At 44.7% G+C, this 26737-nt stretch overlaps 1 pseudogene; it reads right to left on the reverse strand.

Moving 5' to 3' along the window:
* Nucleotides 1–5618: 5618 nt before the first annotated feature.
* Nucleotides 5619–6482, reverse strand: LOC148542146 (uncharacterized; annotated as a pseudogene).
* Between the last annotated feature and the right edge of the window lie 20255 nt (nt 6483–26737).

A 26737-nucleotide genomic window follows, 5' to 3' on the forward strand; every position in this document is an offset into this window, starting at 1 on the left:
TTTTTTTTTAGATAACATAACATTATGCCACATGCAGTAATGCCCTTTATAACACACGATGCCACGCGTAGTAATACCCTTTATAACACACGATGCCACGCGTAGTAATGCCCTTTATAACACATTATACCACACGCAGTAATAACACATTAAGCCACATGCAGTAATGGCCTTTATAAAACATTATGCCACATGTAGTAATGCCCTTTATAACACACGATGCCACACGCAGTAATGCCCTTTATAACACATTATACCACACGCAGTAATAACACACTATCCCACACGCAGTAATGCCCTTTATAACACATTATGCCACATGCAGTAATGCCCTTTATAACACATTATACCACACACAGTAATGCCCTTTATAACACATTATACCACACGCAGTAATGCCCTTTATAACACATTATGCCACATGCAGTAATGCCCTTTATAACACATTATGCGACACAGTAATGCCCTGTATAACACATTATGCTATATGCAGTAATAACCTGTATAATACATTGTGCCACACACAGTAATTACCTTTATAATACAGTATTCCTGCCCCCATTAGTAATGCTCCCCAGTAGTAATGTCCCCATTAGTAATCCCTCCAGTAGTACTGCCCCCATTAGTAATGCTCCCCAGTAGTAATGCCCCCCATTAGTAATCCCCCATTAGTAATGCTCCCCAGTAGTACTGCCCCCATTAGTAATGCCCCCTATAGAAGTGCCCACTGTAGTAATGTCCCCAGAAATAATGCCCCCTGTAGTTGTGCCCACTAGTAGTAATGCCCCCTATAGTCGTCCCCCAGTAGTAATGCCCCCCCAGTGCTGGTGCTTCCGACTGTAAGAAAAAAACAAAAAACACAATACTTACCTTTAGCCGCGCTCCTGCTTCTGCTGCCGTTGCCTTCTGGTCCGACGGCGGCTCCTCGGATCTATGGGGAGACGTCATGATATCATGACGTCCCTCCCATAGTACTCTCTCTCTGCCGGAAACCGAAGCTCAGGAGTGAGCGCCGGCTTTCGGCTGCCGCTGCAGGGAGGGAGCTGGGTGCCTGCTGATAACAAATATCAGCAGGCGCCCGGCAAATGCAGCTCTCCAGGCAGCAGCAATGGCGGCTGGGGGGGATTGGACCGGCGCATTTTTATTTTTTTCCCTTCTGGTTTTTTTTTTCGGTGGGGGGGGGACTCAGTGGCGCCCTCTTGGTGTCGGCGTTCTGGGCGACGGCCCTGTTAGCCCGCACCTAGAACCGCCACTGATGTACATACAAATATTCGACCACCTGTTATTTCTTTTTTTTTTCAGGTCTCTCAATTCTCCACTGGTGACGCTGTTCCAGTTCCTAAAAGGTAAGTACTATGCACCACTCTTGAATATGTTAACACTTTGTATTATGTAATTCATGAAGCAAAATAACTATTATCATGACATGTTACATAACAAACACAATATACTTTGTTTCCATATGCAAATGGAATATTCAATTACAATATAATCACTTAACTCTGAATAATATACCCAACACTTAGCCTTTGCCTACGAGCCTGTTAGCGTAGAGAATACTGAGTGCTTAAAGGTCCAGAACCCTAGAGCATAAGTCCCATTGTACTTAACAAAGTAAAAGGAAGTTCATATATTTATTCCAGTTCAAGGCTGTATTCTCTAAGTGCTGGGGTGAATAATATTGTATATTAACACCGACAAGTATTATAACAACTTACATGTGAGTCTTAAAAAATGGAACCAGTGCCTCATCCATACAGCTAGAATATGCTGTTTTCAGATAGTTGTAGTAAGAATATATATCCAATATCTATATCCTATACTGTAATCCTCAGGTATAAGTTACATTGCAGTATTATGTATTTAATTGTATCCTTCCCTCTCTTCTTTCCCTTATGCTGAAAGAAATCTCCTTTGGATATAATAAAATGTATCATATAGACACTATGAATACCTCTCTTTTTCCTTTTCTGTTCTTCCCCGAATGTAATCTAAAGATTACTGTAATGTTCCTTGAATGGCATATACTTGTTATTACCACTGCCACTATTTAGAGCATCATCCACACAGCTGACATGCGCTGAAACTCTCTCTCCATATGAGTGTCAGTACCACAACCAAGTATGTACTCCTTGTGGACAGAGTATATGGGATATTACTGCTATTCTGTCCTCAACAGCGGTCTCTATATATGGGCTATATGTAGCTGTGTAGGTGCCAAGTACTATTTACTCACAGTCCCCTCAACATTGCTGCTTGTATAAGCGCTGCTCCTGCTTTCTCCTTGTCACCGCTTCTACCTCAGCACTGATCACCCTGTCAGTGCTGCTGCTGCCATTCTTTACACTGATCCCCCTGTCAGTGCTGCTGCTACCGTCCTTTACACTGACACGGCCCCGCCTCCTGGCTCTCTCTCTCTCCCACTGGCTACCTTTCTTTAAATCCTGTTTGATCAGGGGAGACAACTGTGGGTAAAATACATTTCAGTCTATCTTCCAATATATTCATGAAAATCTTATAGTCCACATTAAGGAGTGATATTGGGCGATAGGAACCTGGGTCTTCTGGATCTCTACCTGGCTTTGGCAAAACTTTAATGACAGCCAAATAAAAATAAAGAGGGAGCTGATGGCCCTTCAAAATTTAATTGAAAACATCTTTTAAAGTATCCCCTACATGTTTTACCAAAATCTTATAAAACTCCCCTGACATCCCATCTGGGCCTGGAGCTTTGAGGGGTTTGAGATGTTTGATAACTGTTACTACTTCTTCAGAAGTATTTGGAGTAAGGAGGGTCTCCATATGTGAACTCGACACGGTGGGGACAGATAAATGTTTCCAAAAGACTTTCTTTTTTACAATATCTATAGGACCTTGAGCATAAAAATCAGCATAAAATGTATGAAATATTTCTATAATGTCAGGCCCTCTATTTACTCTACTCCCTGTAGCAGTTCTTATATATGTCACCTGAGAATAAGATCTTGAACCTCGCAATAAATTAGATAATAGGCAGCCAGTTTTATTGCCATGACGATAGAATTAGAATGCTGAATTTTCCGTACATTTAACTGACTGTTGATCTAAAATAGCATCATAGTGGATTTAGCTTAGATATAAGCTGCTTTATTTTTGGAATCTGGTAAAGATTTGAATTGAGTATAGCAAGACGTGAGCTCAGACTGTGCCTCAGGAACATATCAAAATGGTCTTTCTTAAACTTACGCACAAACTAAATAATTTCCCCCCTCATTACTGCCTTAGCAGATTGCCAAAACAGAAAGGGGTTAGAAGCATGCTCTTGGTTATTCATATTGAACTCCGCCCATTTGGCCTCAAGCATGTTTCTAAATGTTAAAGATTAAACTAAATATGAGGGAAAACACCACGGTCTATTATCTTCCACATCCAGTGATGTTGCCAGGGAGCACCAAATCAAAGCATGATCCGATAAAACTATTGGAGCAATTCCTGCATCCAAAACCCTTGAAAATAGATCAGAAGAGTGGAGTACATAATCTATGCATGATAAAGTGCCATGTGCAGATGAGAGACAGGTGAAATCTAACAACTGGGTATAATGCCCTCCAACAATCAATAAGTTGCAATTGATCACATATAAATTGAATTCCCATCTGAGTTCTAGGGGCCGGACATCTGGGACAGGAGGGCTTGTCCATAGAAGAAAGCGCCACCATCTTTAGGGCCTCACCCAGAAATAATTGGGATTCAGCATATGGGTAAAATTTAGCCAATAACCTTTGGATAAACACCTTAGAGTAATTAACTGATGCATTGACATTACAAAAAGTATGTTTTTCCCCAAGTACAGATATTTCTGCTATAACAAAATGTCCTTCAGGATCTGAATAAACGGGGGAAATCTGAGGATGAAGAGATTTTCTAACTAAAATCGCTACTCCTCTAGCTTTGGAGGAGAATGAGGCATATGCAGCTACCATGTAACCCAGGAGGCCTAATTTAGTATGTCCAATGTCAGTGAGATGGGTTTCCTGCAATAAAGCAATATCTAACTGTGATTTTTTTCAAATTTAGGAGGAATTTTTTACGTTTAATGGGGGACTTAATCCCTCCCACATTAAAAGAACATATCTTTAAACTAGACATCATAACAAATATCTGTTTGACAATGTATGGAGGTTGCACCAAGACCAAGAACCCTTCCCCCACCCCCTCTCCACCTCCCAACCAAAACCGTACTCCGCAGTAAAAGACTGAATTCAACCCAGAAAATTTAATTTCTAGCAGTTACAAAACAAATATTAGAAGTATACAATCCTTTAAAGCTTTAAGCATAAACAAAATTAACTTCCATGTATAAATGACAAGAAAAATCAATAGATTATGAGGTGCCCAAGGGGGAACCCCAACTACAGGGCGAGCAGCCCTAGAGTAATAACATACTGTATATAGTTTCCTAACACAGGAATTAAAATAATAAAATCAACAAAAGAATTTATGACACATGCGTTTCCCAAAAATACCATGAAGATATTCAGTCTTGTATAAGGTTGGAGACACTTACACTGTTAAACTGACATACAAAGCTGTCTTAATTTGAGTATCAAATAATTAACCCTGATTAATTATCAAGCAGCAGATAAAACTCAAATAACAAACATCTAGTTTGGCTCCTAAATCTGGGGGACACAGTAATAAGTATTAGAGAACAGGGGAGGGAAATAATCATATGATAATATAAGAAAAATGAACATCCTGATAATAATTAAGGAATAATTAAGCAAAAATGAAAAATTCAGCGAATTGAGGCTGTCCGAGCCTAGGAGAGAAAAATAAATTGTTCTCATTCAAGAAAATGTCCTCTTTAAGCAAAAAAGGAATAACCTCATATAAATCTGCATACACATTGAAGCATCAAAAAACCATCCATATAGCCATGGCCAAAAGTTTTGAGAATGACACAAGTATTGGCTCTCATAAAGTTTGCTGCTTCAGTGTATTTTTAAGACTTTTTTGTCAGATGCTACTATGGGATACTGAAGTAATATTACCAGCATTTCATAAGTGTCAAAGACTTTTATTGACAATTACATTAAATTTATGTCAATATTTGCAGTGTTGACACTTCATCGACATCGAAATTTTGGGTCAATGGCCAGGAAACTCTCCAGACATTAATCCCATTGAGAACGTGTGGTCAATCCTCAAGAGGCGGATGGACAAACAAAAACCCACAAATTCTGACAAACTCCAAGCAATGATTAGGCAAGAATGGGTGGCAATCAGTCAGTATGTGGCCCAGAAGTTGATTGACAGCATGCCAAGGCGAATTGCAGAGGTCTTGAAAAAAAAAGGGTAAAAACTGCAAATATTGACTCTTTGCATGAACTTAATGTAATTGTCAATTGACACTTATGAAATACTTGTAATTTTATTTCAGTATACCATAGTAACTTCTGACAAAAAGGTCTAAAAACAGTGAGGCAGCAAACTTTGCGAAAACCAATACTTGTGTCATTCTCAAAACTTTTGGCCATGGCTGTACAATAGAAGACCCCAAAAGGGAGAGAACTTATATAAGCATGACTTGCATAGCTATAAAATCTTCAGGTAGCCTCCGAACTTTCATGAAGATCTCATGCAGCATCTGTAGCAGTGGAGAAGTCTTTGAAAAAGTCCCCTTCAAAAAGGCGCAATTTAGCTGGGTAAATAGAGCGAATATTTGGCTATCTTTAATTAAATGACTACACACCATGCAATACTCCTTCCATGCCCTAGTGACTTCAGCTGAATAATCTTGGAAAATATGTAGTCGATTACCTTCCCATTGCAGATTTTTCTGTTTACGAGAGGCAACCCACAAGAGTTCCTTATGTAAGTAATTAAGGCACCTGAAAAAGGTAACCTGAGGTTGGGCATTAACATTAGATTTTACCGCCCCCAGGCGATGTGCCATTTCAATCTTCATCAGCCTACAGCAGGGTAGGGAGCATCTGGCACAGACATTGATGGAGTGCTGGCCCTTTAATGGACTCTGGTAAGCCTACCAGTCGCAAATTATTCCTCTGTGATCTGTTTTCTAAATCATCAATCTTATTGCACAAATTGTAGTGTGATTTTTGTAGCATCGCATTCTGCTCCTTATGTAAAGAGACATCATGAAACATCTCCTCCAAATGATTTTCATCTTAGTTAACCCTATGTGTAAGCTGAGAGAGTTGGTCTTATAGCTCCTTTTTATTAGAGGTAAATGTGGCTGTTTGCTCTGTGAACATGGGGGTTATTGTGTCCTTGATGGCTCTTACCATATCCTGATAAGCCATGAAATTGGGGGCAGTTGATGAAGCTCCCTCAGGGCTGAGAGCTGGTACATCCTCTTACAGGGAGCCGCACTCAGACGCTGGAGAAGCAGGGGTAGCCGCCATCTTGAAAGATTCTCTCTGCTGCACTGACCTCTGGTTCTGATTTTTCCGTGGCATGGGAGAGAAATACCTGTCCATGCAATGGCAACCAGGTCTCTAGATCCTCACCAGGCTGATCCTGTCTCATAGACTGCTCAGCAGTAGTGTAGGGCTGCCACCTGCAGCAGGTCCCCTGGTGGCAGACTCAAGTCGCGGCTTCCCTCATCCTCACCGGAACCAGAAGTCTCGCTCAGAGCGAGTTTAACCTCTTCACTGCGAGGTCCAGTAGGCCTCGTCGTCCGGATCTATAGCTAGACTGGAGAATGAGTCCTCCACAGCGATGGTCTGAAATTTTAAAAAAAAAATCTGGAAGTAACTTTTGTAAAGAAAAAAATTAATTATTAAAGGAAGAATGTGGACTTTAAGTCCCTCTCTCCAACCCCACCAGATGGGGGCATCCTCGTTTGAAAGAGGGGAGTCTGCTCTTTCAAATTATGTGTCTCCATACAGATTATTGCCTGGTGATCAGTGTTATCAGGCAAACCCCCTGCATTACAGAGAAATCCTGGCGGGATTGGTGATCACCAGACAATAACTGATACAGTTGTCGAAGCTGGATTATTGGCTGAGACAAGATCAGTTTAAAATTGAATCGCAGCGACACCATCTTGCGACTGGCCGCAAGATGCCATCTTGGAAATGAGATCGTAAGACACCATTTTGCGAATGGCAGCCAAAACGCCATTTTAGATAAACTCACACTTTAGTACATGTGGCGATATTACTGTTAGCATCATGCGATTGCATCTTACACCATTTCTCATACACACATTAATACGCACAATTGCGCTGTTAACTAGTCGCATATTAGCGAATGCATAAGATCCTGTATGAAAACGCCGAATATTAGCTTCATGCACACGCATCTACCCCAAGTTAACTAGCGTCTTTACTTCAAACCCCACATACTCACACATTACATATTCATGTACAAGGTTCCATAAACTTTAAGGTATAAGATTCAAGTATGCACATTTATTATAATTGCTAGGAAATAAAGATTATTTCGTAGCTAAGGTTTTATACGTGATAAGTAAGCCATGTTTGGTATTGTACCAGGGTTGGACTGGCCCACAGGGGTACAGGGGAAATCCCCGGTGGGCCCCACTGCCTGTGGGCCCATCCCCTTTCTCTAGGTGTCAGGTTCCAGACCTCAAATTATAGATTGCTACTCTAATAGACGGCCAATTACCTAGAGGAGCAGAACCACTGATCAACATGGGGGCTTGGCTCCCTTCTATAGAAACTACTGTACACCAAGATTTGCCTAATAGTTAGCCAAGTGTCTGTGGTGGCTGGCATGGTCCCCTACCAATGCACTTTCCCAGTGGGCCCTTCATGCCCCAGTCCGACACTGTATTGTACTGATGCATACTCTCTCAACAGTATTCCGGTAATATCGATGGAGAGATCGCAACATGCATTCTCAACTTATGGACCGCAGAGACTTCAAGCAACAAAATGTACATTATATGACCAACTGTTAGGATTTGCATGAGGCGGGAAACCAGAGACCACCAGTTGTTAGAGGCTGGACTGTGTCTATTTGAACCAACCTGTTAAATGCCTTGTAACATATGCCCTCTCCTTTAGGACCAATGGTATTAGCAACAAACTTCTCTATTGTGTTGTTTATTTCTGGGGGGTATAAATATATGTGTTCTGACCCTGGGTTCTTTGTCTTTGTGCTGAATGCTGATTGACGAGGGGTTTCTTGCTGATGCCTATATCTGGTCCAGAGCGCTGCGTATGTATAACTGTACTTGGGTCTGTATAATTCTTTTGCGCCAAATTGTACTTATAACTAGCGTGTAACTGACTGTACTTTTACTTGAATAATACTTTGTGCTTTGGAACCACAGGTTCTAGGTCTGGAGTCTTTATTTACTATATAACTGCATACGCAAAATAGCATCATCCTTAGAGGTTTATAGGCAGGGGTGTATAGCGGTTCAAAGGCAGTATTGTTAGTTGGGGGCTTGTAGTGAAATCACATACCCACTCACATGGCACATACGGTTATCGATATCTCACCAAAGGGTGGAGTGGCCACATGCAGGGTTTACCTGCAACCGCTCAGTGCTGAGAAATCGCTACCCGTTTTCGTGTGAGCCAGGGACGCTGACTAGAAACCAGGGACAAGAGAGAAAAAAGTTTGTATTCCTTTGTTGATAGAACCTAACATTTAAAGGGGTGCCGCAGTATTTAACACGCGGCTGAGTCGCAGTTTTGCGCACAGTAAAGATGCACTTTTGTGTACGCAGCTAAAGATTGTCATACGGTTGTGTGGTAGTCGCATTATTGTGTATGCGACTGGTCACACAATAGCATATACGTACTTCCGGTTGTACTGCCACATGTTTAAACAAAGCCATTGAGTTTACATTATCAATTGTTGCCAATAATTGGGTTAACGTGTAGTTTTCTGCGCAGGAAATGAGTGTGTGATTGTGAGGATTTGTTTAGGGTGTAACACAGGACCTAATGGTTAAGGGTATTGTATGACCCTTAAGTACTAGGCGCAGGAGTTGTCCTAGTAGCTCGATAAGTAGCTTACCGTTCTATACACATCAGCAGGTGTACATGTTGTCTTTGTTGTAGGGACCGGCTCTCAGTGTGATTGCAGTGTTCAATAATTAGGTTGGGTTATTTGAGCATTGTAGTTGAGCCACACTAGGAAACTTGTGGTTGTGAGCTGAGAGATAATAGGTGAGCGGGGGCATGTAGAAATTTCTTCTGTAGGTGAGCGGGGGCATGTAGAAATTTCTTCTGTAGGTGAGCGGGGGCATCTAGAAATTTCTTCCGTAGGTGAGCGGGGGCATCTGGGAATTTCATCCGTAGGTAAGTGAGAGTATCTAGACTGTCTTTCACCAATTTAAATCTTTATTGAAAAACTTAGGCTTCTCCCAGGATGAGGGCCAAGCAAACGGTGGAGATGTTAAATGATTTGCTGCTGTTGGAAGCGCCACTTGGGTTGGCGCGGCATATTATGCATATTAGGTACTGTACCAATGTAACCAGGTATTGTGATTTATGGTTTAATATGACGAGGAAGAGTGTTAAACCGTTTCCTAGAATTGGTAGTTTTGATAAAGATGTATTGAATAATGTCCGAGACCACATCAGTCTGATGCGCTCTCGAGGTAAAAAGGTAAAATATTATGAATGTTTAAAGTTGTGGCAGCTTGAAGGGGATGCGTGGCTTAAAAATGCGCAAATGACGCAAACTAGCGTTGTGAGCGCATTGCCAGAGAATGCATCTGCGATGCTAAACTGCAATACGAGCGAGCCGCAAAATGGCGCGCACGTGTGGCAAGTAGCGTTGTAGAAGGTATTGCCAGCAGTTCACGCACCACCTCCACCTTATGTGGATGGAGGTGCAAGTACAGTTATCAAAAATACCCATAAAAATGTAACAAGCAATTTGTACCCTCTCTTAAGCAACCATAAAGAAAATGTTCATGATGTGGATGATGAGCCTATTGTAATGTCTGCCATTTCCCATGCTGTACAGATGATAGATGCCGCACCACAACAATCACGAGTGGTGCCGTCATCTCCATCAGTAACAGTAAGGGAAGTGCTAGCCCCCTCTGCACCCGTAGAGGAAGTTGTTAATATCATACGCAGCAGCAGCAGACTAAACTCCCAGCCATGTAACAAGGTCAAAGGTAGCAGCATTGCCGGTCTGCATCCCATTTGGACTATAACTGTTCCGAATGGAAATGCAGATGCGAACGGTGTAGTGCCCACGAGGGAAGTGGTAATGCATTGTCCTTGGAGAAGAGCAGAACTAAATTCCATCATAAATGATTTCCCCGATCCCAAAAAGGAACTAGCCAAATGTCAAAGATTTTTGAGCAATTTGGGTAGTTCTCATGAGCCAACTAATAAAGATTGGCGTGTGGTGTTAAGGGCCTGTCTACCACACAATACCGATGTGACAAAATTTATCACGGATTGTGTATTGGATGGTGACGTTCCCTTAACAGACCAAGTAAACCAAGATAATATTTCCCGCATCATAACTCAATTGGGTATATATTTTCCAGTAGTATTTAACTGGAACAAAATTTTCACCATAAAGCAAAAGGAGAGTGAATCTGCAGAAGATTATTGTGACCGGGCTCTGCAGGCTATCACCCAGTACACTGGGATAGAAGATATTAAAGATAGCACTCACCACAGGGGAATGATTGTCACCATACTCAAGGATGGCCTTAAAGAAGACTTAAAGACCCGGGTTCAGACCTCACAGCCTGGCTGGAGGGGAGTCACAATAGATACCCTCATAGAATCTGCCATAGAACATGATAAAAACATCTCAAAGAAGAGAGAGACCCAGAGCAAAAAACTAATGGCTGTCAGTATCCAAGCTCTGGAAGGAATGACTGTAACATCACAGCCAGTAGACACACCTGCACCTGAACAATTACACGTCCTCACTAATCCCACACCACAGCAAACACATACTTACCCCACATATCATACACAACCACAGGTCCCAAGCTACCCACAAACTTCATACCTCCCACCATACCCTTATCCTCCATATTCCTACCCATACCCACCATCTTTCCCTTTTGCTCAACTCCCACAACAATCCTTTCATCCACCCCGTTCAAAAAGATGTTTTAACTGTCTCCAAGTGGGACACATAAGTAAGTACTGCAAAGTGAAGGACACCACAGATGAACACGGGTTTCCCATGGGTTCATAGGAAACCCCAGTATCTTCTCCCAGGCCTTATGACTGTTTACAATCTTTTCAACTTGCCAATGGATCTGTTCTAATGTAAAATGTGGACGATTTATTGTTGTATTTAGGTCATGTTTAAATGATATTAAACTGTTGCGCTTTATCTCTCACACACAGGACACAAGGTTGCTAAGGATAAACGGCAGCCATGCCAGGCTAAGGTGAAATACTCGGAATACTATCCAACCCAGGGGCCCAGGCATTATTTAGAGCAGTAGCTATTAATAACAAGATGTAATTGCAGGAACCTGTATGCAGATACTATATCCCTAGAATTACGGGGACTCATTTTACAGGTGACATCTCCCAGAACATGTGTAAGGTGATGGGTAATAAAACCAAGGGCCTGATTCAGACCCACTCGCGAGCGGCTGTCCGCTCGCAAGTGGGTCGATGGTATGGACTGAGCATGCGCACGACGGAGGGAGCTCCGTCGTGCGCATGCGCCAGACGCGACGAGCGAAGGAAAGTCCTTCGCTCGTTGTGTCTGATCAAAGGGGGCGTGCTGTCGATGTTGATTGACAGCACGCCCCCTTTGGTAGGCGTGCCGGGGGCGTGCCTCCCTGACGGGGGCGTTCCCACGGGAACGCCTCCCGTCAGAAGCCGGCCCACTGACATCACTAGTGATGTCAGTGGGAGTGATTTGGGCTCTGATAGAGCCAAAATCACTCCGGAGCTTGCGGTTGAAAACCTCAACCGCAGGCTTCGGCTCGCAATTTCGATAGTCGCGATGGTCACGACCATCGCGGCCATCAAAATGCACGCTCGTATAGCCTGTGGGTGGTGACCCACAGCTATACGAGCGTCCAGGAGGACGCTCCATTTTCATGGAGGCCGGCCCTCATTCAGAGCGTGCGCTCTGCTCAGAGCGTACGGCTCTGAATGAGGGCCCAAGATCATTCCAGACTGTCATTTCTTTTATCTGTCCCCCTTTGAGATATGAAGATGAATAAGAATAACAGAAATTGAAAGTTTTATTAACTAACATGTCTAATGCAAACTGTCATGATGTCAAACCTGGGGAATTTGTTATGATCCAAATTTTTTTAGCTCAAGTCGTTTGATCGGTGGAAAGTTCCGTATCTGACGATTGTTGACAAAGTACCACATCCTCAAAGGGTGGCCGGAGAAGATACGTGGGTCCATTCCACTCACTATAGGGAGGTTAACCAACCAGTGGAGATACAAGGCGGAGACGAGGCCGATAACGTGGACCTGTCAATTGCGAGCTTGTGCCGGAAAGGATTACAAAGGTGACGGTGAGATACCTGAGCTAAAGAAATGTGTAGATCAGTGCTTCCAGTGGTCTGCTGTGGTCATCCTAGTTCTTTCTTCCAGAGTTTCTGTTGTGATGATCTGTTTGGGGATACCCAGTTTCTGTGATGGAGGACCGATAGAGGAGATGGGAGCTGATGGAGTGGAGTCAGGAGGAGTGCTATGCCAATCAGGGGAGTGTCTAACCAATCTTAGTACTGTTATTGTTAAGAGACCTGTTATTCCGGATACTCGGGGATGGTGTGAAAGTTTGTCGTCTGAAGATTCCTGTATTTGTGAGCTTTGTGGGTCCCTAGTTGATGAGAACTGTATCCAACGGTGCCAACCTAAATATAACCTGTACTGGGGTGGGTATCCTTTAGAGGATTATCATAGCATGGTAGGAAAAGTGTTAAATCAAACTGATTGCTGGGTGTGTTCGCATGTGCCACAGGGACAGCATAATGTAGGGTTGGTGCCATTTCCATTGAATATCACGGAAATTTTAGAATTACAGAAAGGGAAGACATTGGATGGAAAATTCCTCTCATCCAAACCACCTCATTTCAAACTGTATCAATTCCAAGTAGATAGATCACTTTTGTGTTTAAACATAACCAACCCTAATAAACCCGGGAGTTGGGAAGTGACAGGGAATAATCAGACAATGACCTTTTCACAGAGAGCTGATAATGAGTCAATAAATCATGATCTATTACACTCAAATTTAGTGGTAGACATTTTAGGTACTGGTATACATTGAGTTCCACCAAAGAAATTATTGGTAAGGTGCCAGATGGTTATTGTGCTAAAATAATACAGCCAGAGACTTGCATGTACCAGATAGAAGACACAGAAATAGGATTGTTTGCAAGGGAAATGTGCTTAATGATAATGATGCATACCATTCCTTATGTTCTCCCTGATTATGTATATTTTATATGTGGAAGAAAAGCATATAAGTGGCTCTCTCCAAGTTCTGAAGGTTTGTGTTACCTGGGAAGAGTAGTCCCAGAAGTTATGACCCTCACACATGTTGAAATGCTTGGTATACATAAAAACACACCATCACCATATCTAAATGGCTGCCTAGCTGAGCTTCAGGAGTGGATGAGTGCCAGTTGGCTGCGAATGAACCCTGATAAAACAGAGGTTCTTATGATAGGTCACAGGACAGGGCTACAGCATAGCCAACTAACAGGACTTACGCTTGGGGGTTCAGAATTACAAAACACTAAACATGTGCGGAATCTTGGTGTTGTCCTGGATAGTGGCTTGACACTTAAACATCAGGTATCAGCCACAATCAAATCCTCATTCTTTCATCTGAGGAACATAGCCAGAATAAAGCACTTAATTCCCTCAGAAGATCTGCCTAAAGTCATACATGCATTTATATCATCACGCCTAGACTACTGCAACGCCCTCTACCTCGGCCTCCGAGCAAAAGAATTACACCGCTTGCAGATGGTACAAAACGCAGCTGCCAGGCTATTAACCAACCAGCCCCGTTCCAGCCACATAACATCCATTCTCTACTCCCTTCACTGGCTGCCTGTCAGATGGCGAATTGCTTTCAAGATTGGATTAATAACTTACAAAGCCCTTCATGACCATGGCCCAGGGTACCTGAAGCAGCTTCTGATTCCCTACTGTCCCACTCGATTACTGCGATCCGTTGACGAAGGACTATTAACAGTACCTAGAATCTCACGGAATTCGTCTGGGGGTCGAGCTTTCAGTTTTATGGCTCCAACCTTATGGAACTCACTTACCCGCACAGTTCGAGAGGCCTTCACTCTAGAATTCTTCAAAAATAGACTCAAGACTCACCTATTCACCCAAGCATTTCACTAATGTCCCTTGTTTAAGCTTGTTTTGTATTTTGTACTGTAAATGTAAAGCACTTTGAGTCCTTTAGGAGAAAAGCGCTATATAAATAAAATTATTATTATTATTATCTTCACACGCAATATGAACACAGAGGCAAATGAAATATGATACCTGGTGACTTGCATAAAGCAGTGAGACAACTGGCTTTCAAGTTTTAGTCGCACTGGATCCCACCAGGATCGCTCGGGGTACATTAAACTTTAGATATATTCAGGAACTTGCTAAATTGATAGAAAATATCACCGAGATGTACGATGACACATTCAGGTATACAGGGAGAGAATTGCAAGCGTACAAGAAAGAACTGGTGCAACACAGGCTAGTGTTAAATTATTTAACTGCTGTTACTGGAGGGTACTGCGTAACTTTGGCCACCAAATTTGCAGTAATATGTTGCACCTATGTCACCAATGATACCAGCGACCCTAAGGAAGTGATAGACCAGAAGATGGATGAAATTCTGCAGCTAAAATGGGAATTTCGTAAGAAGCATAATGCTTCAGTGGCTGAAGTAGGGGAGAAGATAGAAGGATGGGTTTCATGGCTGAACCCAGTGAAATGGTTCTCAGGTCTAGGGGAATGGGTCCAGGAAGTGATCGCCAGCATCGGCAAATTCTTAATCCTTATACTGATTGTCATCATAATAATTGGCATATGTGTCCGGTGTGTTCCTATTGTGTTAAAGTGTGGAAAATGTAAAAATAGAGTGAAACAAAAGAACGAAATCATGATGATGGTCAATATGAATACAGAGGTAAATACAGAACTGCATTACAACCCTGAACTAGGAAATACCATAATTTAATGTATTATATTTAGACCTGCATAGAATGTATTATTGAAATGTTATTTTTAAAAACACCTCAGATAATGTAAAGTCTCAAGTTCACCTTCAAGACTGCTTTTATAGGACTGGTGTAACCCCACACCTTTCACATGATCTTCCAAGATCCGCGGTGTACGTATAATAGTAGTTTTATGTCGCCACTCAGAGACACATTATTGATGGATTAAGAACCACCTTGTGCCATCCCATAATAACACTAAATAGTATATAATGTAAGTCTAAATTATATTTTAAAATATTTAGCATGTTGTTCGCTATCAAAGGGTGGACTGTCAAAGCTGGATTATTGGCTGAGACAAGATCAGTTTAAAATTGAATCACAGTGACGCCATCTTGCGACTGGCCGCAAGACGCCACCTTGGAAATGAGATCGCAAGACGCCATTTTGCGAATGGCCGCCCAAGCGCCATTTTAGATAAACTCACACTTTAGTACATGTGGCGATATTACTATTAGCATGATGCGATTGCATCTTACACCATTTCTCATACACACATTAATACGCACAATTGCGCTGTTAACTAGTCGCATATTAGCGAATGCATAAGATCCTGTATGAAAACGCCGAAAATTAGCTTCATGCACACACATCTGCCCCAAGTTAACTGCCGTCTTTACTTCAAACCCCACATACTCACACATTACATATTCACATACAAGGTTCCATAAGCTTTAAGGTATAAGATTCAAGTATGCACATTTATTATAATTGTTAGGAAATAAAGATTATTTTGTAACTAAGGTTTTATACGTGATAAGTAAGCCATGTTTGGTATTGTACTGATGCGTACTCTCTCAACAGTATTCTGGTAATATCAATGGAGAGATCGCAACATGCATTCTCAACTTATGGACCGCAGAGACTTCAAGCAACAAAATGTACATTATATGGCCAACTGTTAGGATTTGCATGAGGCGGGAAACCAGAGACCACCAGTTGTTAGAGGCTGGACTGTGTCTATTTGAACCAACCTGTTAAATGCCTTGTAACATATGCCCTCTTCTTTAGGACCAATGGTATTAGCAACAAACTTCTCTATTGTGTTGTTTATTTCTGGGGGGTATAAATATATGTGTTCTGACTCGTGCTGAATGCTGATTGACGAGGGGTTTCTTGCTGATGCCTAACATCTGGTCCAGAGCGCTGCATATGTATAACTGTACTTGGGTCTGTATAATTCCTTTGCGCCAAATTGTACTTATATAACTAGCGTGTAACTGACTGTACTTTTACTTGAATAATACTTTGTGCTTTGGAACCACATGTTCTAGGTCTGGAGTCTTTATTTACTCTATAACTGCGTACGCAAAATAGCGTCATCCTTAGAGGTTTATAGGAAGGATATCAGAAGGTATAGGCAGGGGTGTATAGAGGTTCAAAGGCAGTATCGTTACAGTACACAAAAAATAAAATTTTCCACAGATGGGAGGACCCCCCCCATGCTGTGTCAAATTAAAAAAAGTGGTCCCTCATTTAATGCAGTAGTTTCAAAAAAATCATTGACTTTGATTTTGGAATGTGACGAGTGCTAATGTCTTAAAATGGCCTCAACACAAGGGTGAGAAAAACCTTAGCAGCAAAGGGGTTAAATATGCAGCCAAATTCAAATCTGACACACTGTGACGTTAGCAATCAGCTGACTATTGGTGCATACACACGGAGCGATCAGAAAGCGATAGCGATATAGCTGTCTGATCGTCATGCACCCTCCCTGGTGTGCTGGATGATCGCTATCAATCATCCAGCACACCACCTACTCATCGACGACTAAGCGACCTGCGATCAATGATCGCAGGTCCCTATAGTAACTTGCTCGATATCAAGCAAGTTGACATGCATGCACGATATCGCTATCGTCCATACGTGGCCGCGCATCGCTGGTCGTCGGTGAGTTTGTGGGGACCTAAAAATTAACAATTAAACGATATCGTTATCGTTCAAATCACTCATTTATATCGCACCATATCACTATATTCCCTATACAACTCTGTACGCCCACCCCTAGGGGGTGCACTTGCAGCGAACCTGGGACAGCAGCAGGGGAAACGGTTGCCAAGAGGAGAATGGCAGGACCCTGCAGGGATAGAGACAGCATTAATGGACCCGGAAAGATGGAGCAGAGCTCAGTTTTGTGATAGTCATATTCTATAATAAATAAATATGCAATGGTATTAAAAAAATGAAAAATTATTATAGTAGTTACACATAGAAATATAAAATGAGCGAACAGTTAAAGTGCATAGTAGTGAAATTAACAGGTCTAATTTAAAACTCTTGTTACCATTATCCAAGCTTACAGTTTGTCTCCATCTTCTAGCATAGATTTTTAATCTACTACACATGGCCGACATGAGAGGGGTACAGAGGGTGCACCGCATAGAATACAGGAATGTCAGTAACTGTGGTGCACAGACAAGAGACTATGGAGCTCATTCAGTGCCGCTCGCAAGCGGCCCGATGTTTGCGCACTGCGCATGCACCGCGTCCGGGGTGCACGTGCGTGAGCCCCACTGAGCGACTGAAGTTCAGTCGCTATGAGGCTCGCAACAAGACGGGGTGGCTGACGATGGTGACAGCTCATCCCGTTTTGTGGGCGGGTTGGGGGGGGTGGCTGGACAAACGCAGGCGTTTCCTTAGGAACGCCTGGTGTTTGTTGGGCGGGCAAACTGACATCACTACTGATGTCAGTAGTGGACTCCCTGCTCTATTAGAGCAGGGAGTCCACTCGGCCTTGCGGCAGCCTAAACTCTACCACGGGGTCTTGTCGCAAGGGCGATGGTCGCGATTATCGCGATGGTCTCCTGGCCGCTTGCACAAGCTGTGGGTGGTCTCCCACAGCTTTGCGAGCGGCCGGTGAAAATATGTAAAAATAAATAAAAAATGCCCACAGACCCACCGAGCGACCAGCGGCTGTAAACGGGTCTGAATCAGGGTCTATATCTATAATGTACTTCAACATTACAGTGCTTGCTATAAGCCTGCTAAATCTACCTATCTTTCCACAGGGAATTGGTATGTAATGCCGGCGGCTAAATAGCCACCGGATCAAATACCGACAGCGGAAGACCAATGGTTCAAAATCCCGATGGGGGGTGGTAAATACCCTAACCCTCCCCTCTCCCTACCCTAACCCTCCTTTAGTGGTGCCTAACCCTAACCTCCCCCCTTAGTGCCTAACCCTAACCTCCCTCCAAAGGGTGTATCTATAATGGGTGCAGGGGGGGCCCGCATCGCACACCCTGCACCCATATCAATTAAAACTTACCTCTCCAAGGTCTCGCGCCGGGTGTCAGCGCTGTACAAAAAGCCGAAAAAATATCTGCCGCAGCCATTTTTCCAGCGTTTTGTGCATACGCAGTAGACTCCGGGCACACTTTAGTGCCCAGAGTCTACTAATGCTCCGGTGGCTGGTCAGCTGCAATAGTCGGCTGCCGGGAACAGAGGAGGGGGGACTGGACGGGGAATGCACATGGGCCCCCTCCTCTCTAAAGATGCCCCTGCTCCCCCTGTCCCGCACCCTAAACCTAACCCTCCTGGTGGGTGGGGTTCCTAACCCTAACCCCCCTTCTGCTAGCCTAACCATAACCCTCCTCGGGGGTGCCTAACCCTAAGTCCCCCCTGGGGTTCCTAAAGCTAACCCTCCCCCCCTGCGGCTAGAACCTAAGGCACCTGGCTTACCTTCGTTCGGTATGCCGGTGTTGGGATTTCATCGTGGAGCTAATGATAGGCATCAGGATTTTGACGCCTATCTTTAGTCCCATGTCGGGCTTTTAGTGTTGAGATTTCAGCGGCTGGGATAGCGGCTGCCTGTATCCTGACTACATCCCTTCCACAGAGTTAATTTCGGGTCAATTCATTACACTGTGAGACTTTTATTAATTGTATATTTCCCTGTCAGCTAGCAGTTTATATTTTATTGTTATTGACATGATCATCTCATTGTGATTCTTCACTCCCTGAAGCTATTATAACTGAACCTAATGCTGGCCATACACTGTGCCATATAGTAGCCGATCCGACGGATTGGCACAGAGCCGGCCCTAGGCATAGGCATTCTATGCAAATGCCTAGGGCGACTGGATACCTAGGGGCATCCGGCTCTGCACAGCTCTCCCTGCTTCCCTGCACACTGCCACAATCGGAGCTCAGCTCCGATTGGGCAGCACAGCGGTCAGGTGACTGCGGGGTCACGGTGACAGCTAGGTCAGTCAGAATGAGCTTCTGCACAGAAGTTCATTCTGGCTACTAGAGGAGACAAGTAACATGGCCACGGGTGGGCATGCTGCAGATGCCCAGCCGCGACCACTCCTCCCATGGGCCTTTGCGGAGCAGAGCCATGAGTTACAACTCACGGCTCCGCCTCCATATTGACGGCACCCAGGACTCATCAGAGAAGCGACCAGACATCTGCAGCAGCCAGGGCAGCAGCAGCGTTAAGAAATCGAGTGTATCCGGTAAGCTATCTCATGCTGGGAGACAGTCACAGGAGGAGAAGGGGGCAGCTGGGCCGAGGCAGGCATCCACTCACTGGGCACTGCTCTGGGCAGAGAGGGGTTCTCTGGCCCGTACTGCTGAGTCTAACTCAGAGAGAATGGGGGTGTCTTCCAGAGAACTAAGCCCTACGGAACTCAGTGTCCTGGATAAAGGACTGTCTTTCATTCCAACCAATCACTACAATGAACTATCTTGGAAAATTGACCTACACAAATTTTCACGCAAGTTGCGTCTACAGGAGCATTTCCAGACTATACCTCCAACGCCTGTTTCCATACATCAAGGCTTCATTAATTCTAAATCTAAGTCGAAATTTGACCCTCAATCGACTAACGCATCAATTAAGTCATTTACACGTCTTCTTGACAACTCTGTAGCTAGATATAACACCGCCGCAACCACTAAACATCATAATCTGTCTAAAAAAGAGAGAGAAGCATTAAGGGATTTGGGCACATACAGGGACATCATTATCCGCCCCGCAGACAAGGGGGGTGGGATCGTGATTATGGACTTGAGTGCATATAGATCTGAGATCTGCGGTCAATTAGCGGCATCAGACACCTATAAACGTCTATCCGCGGACCCAACGGCACAATTCAAGAGAGAACTGGACTCCATCCTAACGGAAGCAGTTTCTCAAGGTAAACTATCCAAGGAGTTGGGTACAGCACTTCAGCAGGAACATCCTGTAGTCCCAATTTTATTCACGGTCCCTAAAATTCACAAAGACATAAGGAATCCCCCAGGATGGCCGATCATCTCGGCGAGGAATTCCCTTTTCCAACCAATATCTGAGTTTCTAGATAGCATTTTACAACCCCTGGTGATGAAACAAAAGACCTTTATTAAAGACACTACAGATTTCCTGAATCTCCTTAACAAAGTGGGCAAGGTACCCAGTGGAACCCTGCTGTGTGTGATGGATGTCAGCAGCCTGTATACCAGCATACCTCATGCTGGAGGGCTTGCAGCTATGAGGGAGTTCTTAACTAAAGAAAATATGGAATCAGTCGATCTGGAACTGTTTCTGTGTCTGTTAGACCTCACCCTTAAAAGAAATTATTTTCTTTTCGACGGGGATTTTTTTCTCCAGCTCAACGGATGCGCGATGGGGAGTAATGTGGCCCCTTCCTACGCGAACATTTATATGTTCAATGAGGAGAGATCTATGTTTTTTGAGCAGCCTGAGATCTCAAAGTGTATACTTACCTTTGCACGCTACATTGATGATCTTTTCGTGTTGTGGACCGGAGGCAGGGATCGCTTCATTGAAATAATGGATCACATCAACCACAGAGATTCCCCCATCAGACTCACTTATCAAATGGACGAGTTCAGTATTAACTATCTTGACGTTCAAGTGAGCATCAATAATGGGTCTATCGGCACCAAAGTATTTACCAAAGGGACAGACAAGAACACACTTCTGAGGGCTGACAGTCACCATCCACGTGCTTTAATAAAGGGACTCCCCAAGTCACAAATGATCCGTGTGGCACGTATTACAAGCGACCATGAATCCCTTGGGAACGAATTAGACATTGTGATTAACAAATTTCTATGTAGGGGTTACAAACTAAGTACCCTTCTTGAACAAAAGGAATCAGTTATGGCGATGCCCAGGTCCCAACTGTTATTACCTCAGGTGAGGTCCAAAGAGGACATTATTCCGTGGGTTAACAAATATAACACCTCCAGTCCTGTCTTACCAAGGGCAACGAGGGCCCTGTGGCCTATAGTTTCCACCGACAGTGATTTAAAATGCTTTAAAGATAAACGACCTATGGCATGTTTCACTCGCGGAAGAAACATCAAAGACATGATTGTCCACACGGATATTACTAACTTTGCAAAGGTTCCGGGATCTATTAATTTTCTATCCAAGGAGAACGGCTGTTACAAATGTCTGCGGTGTACTACATGTTGCAGTATGATTACTGGCTCTACCTTCAAGCACCCTCATTCTGAACAGCAGTTTACTATCAAGCATGTGCTAACCTGTACTTCTTCGTTTATCGTATACATTATTATCTGTCCCTGCGGTCAGTATTATGTAGGGAAGACCATCAGATCCCTTCGTGAGAGGATGGCATTACACCGCTTGGCAATTAAATCGGCCTTGAGCGGGAAGAGTACAGATCAGCCAGTAGCCCGTCACTTTGCAGAGAAGAAGCATGATTTACTCCAACTTAGACATATGATAATCGACCATGTGCCACCGTCCCTGAGAGGTGGCGACCAGGCCAACAAGCTTCTCCAAATGGAAGCTAGATGGATGTACAATTTGAACACTATCAGACCTTACGGGTTGAATTAGAGGATCACATGGAGTGTGTTCTGATTGTTCGTACCCCGTATTTTGGACCATCAGCCGAATTGGTCCGTCTGCTTCTCTTACGGACTCCCGCACATTTCTGTTAATCTATGGCTAACAGGTCCATTGTCTGTGCTATACATTGTTACGTCTGTGGCCTTATAGCTCCCAACATGCACCTCCCCCATTTACGCATTCTGTAGCTATGTTTATTGTGTTTACTTTGAGGACATAACTACAGCTTAAGTGCACACATGTATGTAAATTTTGCCTTTTTCTCATTATGATTACTTCCCTATGGGGCATTTAACCATTGGCTTTAATTCATTGTCTTTACTATCCTTCTCCTTCCTGTCGGGTCCATGCACTTTTAATTCTTGGTGCTAGCACTGTTTTGGTTTTATTGTGTTACGGGGTGTATAACGGACCCCGCAGCCGTCACTGAACTTTCTCCTTTGTTTATTTACTATTCAGGCTGGTCCGCGTCTTTGGTTACCCGGGTTACCGGGCGTCATCGACGTGATGACGTCATCATTCCGAGACACGGCAGCCGCGCACCTGCACAACTTCCTGGCATGCTTCTTCTTCTCTGAGCGGGTTTTCTTGGATATATAAGGTATGTCTTTCAGTTCATTTTTCATTACTCACCTTGACAAAGGGACGGTGTGGCCCCGAAACGTTGGTCTCTTTTCCAGCCTATGGAATAAACATCACTTGTTACCTGCTTTCAAGTCTCAGAGTGCCACTTCATCGTACAGTATATTTTTCTTCATTAGGAGGCACATGAGCATTCTATGGACTGTGGATTCATTTGAGTGCCGGACTATTTGTCTGTATATATGTGTATATATATATATATATATATTTTTTTTTTTTTTTGTGGCAGGCTGGTTTTAAACATGATTTTATATATGATAGATATATATATATGTATATAGATATGTACGTGTGTGTGTGTATATATATATATATAACAGTCAGGCGGCACTCAATGTAAATATCACAGACACAACAGCAGGGGCTGGCTGGCAACTTTTAGCCTGGGGGGCAAATGCATGCAGGCGGCCCTGGCAGAGGAGTAGCGTGTAGCCAGGGTGCCCGAAGAACGTGCGTGCTACGGCGCCGCCCCCCTCAAGTGTTTCAGGGAAGAGGCGGGTCCATATGGGATTAATGTAAGGTAAAAATAAAGATTAGGGGCAGCCCCCTGTCGTAGTGCCCCCGTGTGCCACAGGAGAGGACACCCTTATGCAGGCCTCCAGTAGTGCTCCCAGTAGTGATCCCCCCTATGCAGTGCCCCTTGTGCCCCCAGTAGTAAGCCCCTTATATAGTGCCCCTAGTAGTGGTCCCCCCTGTGCAGTGCCCCCTGTGCCCCCAGTAGTAAGTCCCTTATATAGTGCCCCCAATAGTGGTACTCACTATGCAGTGCCCCTTATATAGTGCCCCCAGTAGCAGTCCACCCCCCACGCAGTGCCCCCAATAGTGGTAACCCTTATGCAATGCCCCTTAAATAGTGGCCCCAGTTGTAGTCTCCCCCCTATGCAGTACCCCCAGTATTGCCCTTTATATAGAGCCCCCAGCAGTGGTCCCTCGATGCAGTGCCCCCAGTGGTAGTCCCCTCCCCTATGTAGTGCCCCTAGTAGTAGTCCCCTCCCCTTGTAGTGCCCCTAGTAGTAGTCCCCCCCTTGTAGTGCCCCCAGTAGTAGTAGTACCCACTTGTAGTGCCCCCAGTAGTAGCCCCCCCCTTGTAGTGCCCCCAGTAGTAGTAGTCCCCCCCCTTGTAGTGCCCCCAGTAGTAGTAGTCCCCCCTTGTAGTGCCCCTAGTAGTAGTCCCCCCCTTGTAGTGCCCCCAGTAGTAGTAGTTCCCCCCCTTTGTAGTGCCCCCAGTAGTAGTAGTCCCCCCCTTTTGTAGTGCCCCCAGTAGTAGATCTCCCCCCCCTTGTAGTGCCCCCAGTAGTAGATCTCCCCCCCCTTGTAGTGCCCCCAGTAGTAGTAGTCCCCCCCTTGGAGTGCCCCCAGTAGTAATCCACCCCCCTGGTAGTGCCCCCAGTAGTAATCCCCCCCTGGTAGTGCCCCCATAGTAATCCCCCCCCTGGTAGTGCCCCCAGTAGTCCCCCCCCCAGTAGAGAGAGACTTAGTAAAAAAATAAAAAAACACTTACCTGAAACTCCCGCTCCTGGTCCCGACGCTTCTACCGGCTTCTCCGGCCGCTTTGCATTATGACGACGTCTCTCCCATTACCCACTGCGGGAGCCGGAAGATGGCTCCTGCAGTGGGAGCAGCAGCAGCCCATGAGAGTCTGACAGACTCTCAGCGGCTGCTGATTACAGCAAACACACAGCTGCCGGCTCCGGCGGCTGTGTGTTTGTGCTGTGTAGCGCTGACCGAACTCCGTCCGGTAAGCGCTACATACGCGGTGCAGTCTGTGTCACAGTGACACAGACTGCCCCCGGCCCACATGACGCTGCGGCCCGGGGGGCACATGGCACCCTGCCCCCCGGCCCAGCCCACAACTGCACAGCAGTACTTTCAATCAACGTTTCGAGACCCATTTATTGTCTCGTCATCCTGATGATGAGACAATAAACGATTCTCAAAACTTTGATTCAAAGTACTGCTGTGTCTGTGATATTTACATCGAGTGCCGTCTGACTGTTATGTATACATTGGATCCGTATCAAAGGATTCTCAGGAGGGCACTGGAATTATATTTATTGAATATTGGGAATGCTGCCTTGTGAGTGAATAGACGCCGAGTCTATTCACCGGCGGTGACCGGGTCACCACACATTTCCCCACCCGCGGGACACTGCGACCCGCGGGTGTAGACGGCTGTTTTAGCGGGGCACTGCGCGGTACGGGCAGGGAGCTTGGGCAATCCAGAAGGAGGGTTTGGGTACTCCAGAAGGAGGGTAGGGCACCGCGCCCTGCTAAAACAGCCTAGCGGGAACGCTATATTGATTTTTCTTTCTGACTAATTCTAGATATGAAATGTAGTTCCTATATAGTATGGTACATTGAGATTATACTAGATAGTATATATATATTATATATACTGGATATGATTTAGATACAAGAATCAGTATTATATCTAAATGTAGGCATTATGCAGCTTTGCACTGTAACTATGCACTGTTTTTTATGCACTACATGGTTATTGGTGACAATGGGCCTGATTCAGCAAGGATCGCAATTGCAAAGCTGCACACAGGCTATAGATATACGATGATATGCGATGTATGCACGCTGGCTATAGATATATAACGTATGCACGCAGGCAGCTTTGCAATTGCGATCCTTGCAATTATGCAAATGTAGCAGGAGGTGTATGACACCCACCGCTGCATTTGCGATCCCAGCACTGCAACGGAGGTCGCAGGCAGGGATCACCACCGCGACCATGCGACCTCCATGGATGGCGCCGGGCAACGGCCAGCTGGGTAAGCCTCAGATTACTCAGGCTGGCCATCTTGTGAGCCCAGGACACTGCGTGGATCAACGCAGATCCTGGGCTTGCCACTCCTGGAAAACAGGGCGTAAACGGCGGCAGACCCCATCCCTGCACAGCCCCTTAAATGCCGAATTCAAGTATTTGCGTGCGACTACCCAGGACCCATTCTGCACACTTGCAGAATGGGTACTGCGCATGCACAGAACTTGTGTTCACTGCTGAATCAGGCCCAATGTCCGTTTATTTGATACTTCCTGCTCTGATGTTACTGGAATCTCCTGGAGTATGACCTCTCCCCCTTACCGAGATATATATCTGCTGGTAGGATTATCTGCTAGGGGGCACCAGGCCAAATTTTGCCTAGGGCATCAAATTGGCTAGGGCTAGCTCTGGATTGGCAGGATATAGCTGCTATATCGTACAGTGTATGGGCATGATATCGTCCTGTGCGCGCTCCCATGGGGTCGTACATCACATCCCCAGATCTTACGGAACATTCACTCGATCAGGGGATGCGATGTACGACCCCATGTTGTGCTATGCGGGTGAGGGAGGTGCTGCATTTCAGGCGGTCGGCCACCACTTCGCTCCGTGTGTGGGGACAGCCCAATATGTCGGAATCGGATAGGTCGTCGTCATACATGGTGCATATCGCACCATGTATGGGCCGCTTAAGAATGGAAGGTATTCATGGAAATTATTTCTTTAAAATTGCTTTATTCCAATGTTTATTTTTAAAACATATTTTGATCTTCATTTTTTTTATATGTGTATATATGCATGTCATGTGTGGGAGACCTAGTGGACATGATATGTCTGAGAGGCATGCACTATGGAGGAAGCTTCATAGCATGTGGGCTGCATGCTACACCTCTGAATCCACCAGGGCTTTGGGGGGTTGAGAATCAAGGAGACATGGGTGGGGAAGGCCCTGCCTGTTTCACTTGTGCTGGGCCCCAAAATTTATGATGACAGCTCATGAGGAAGTCATAGCAAGTGTTGAAAGTGTTCACATTACACATAATTTTATAAGTTTATGGGGTAAATTCACTAAAGGTCAATTTTGAAATCTATTTTAAAATCTACTGAAATCAACAAACATTGGCCCTGATTCAGAGCCGGACGCTCTGACCAGAGCGCTCGCTCTGAATCAGGGCCCACCTCCATTAATATGGAGCGTCCTCCTGGACGCTCGTATAGCTGTGGGTCACCACCCACAGCATATACGAGCGTGCAGGATGATGGTCGCGATGGTCTTGACCATCGCGACCATCGAAACTGC

This window comes from Taudactylus pleione, unplaced genomic scaffold (assembly GCF_031769625.1).
Source record: "Taudactylus pleione unplaced genomic scaffold, aTauple2 ptg000015l, whole genome shotgun sequence".
NCBI lineage: Eukaryota > Metazoa > Chordata > Amphibia > Anura > Myobatrachidae > Taudactylus > Taudactylus pleione.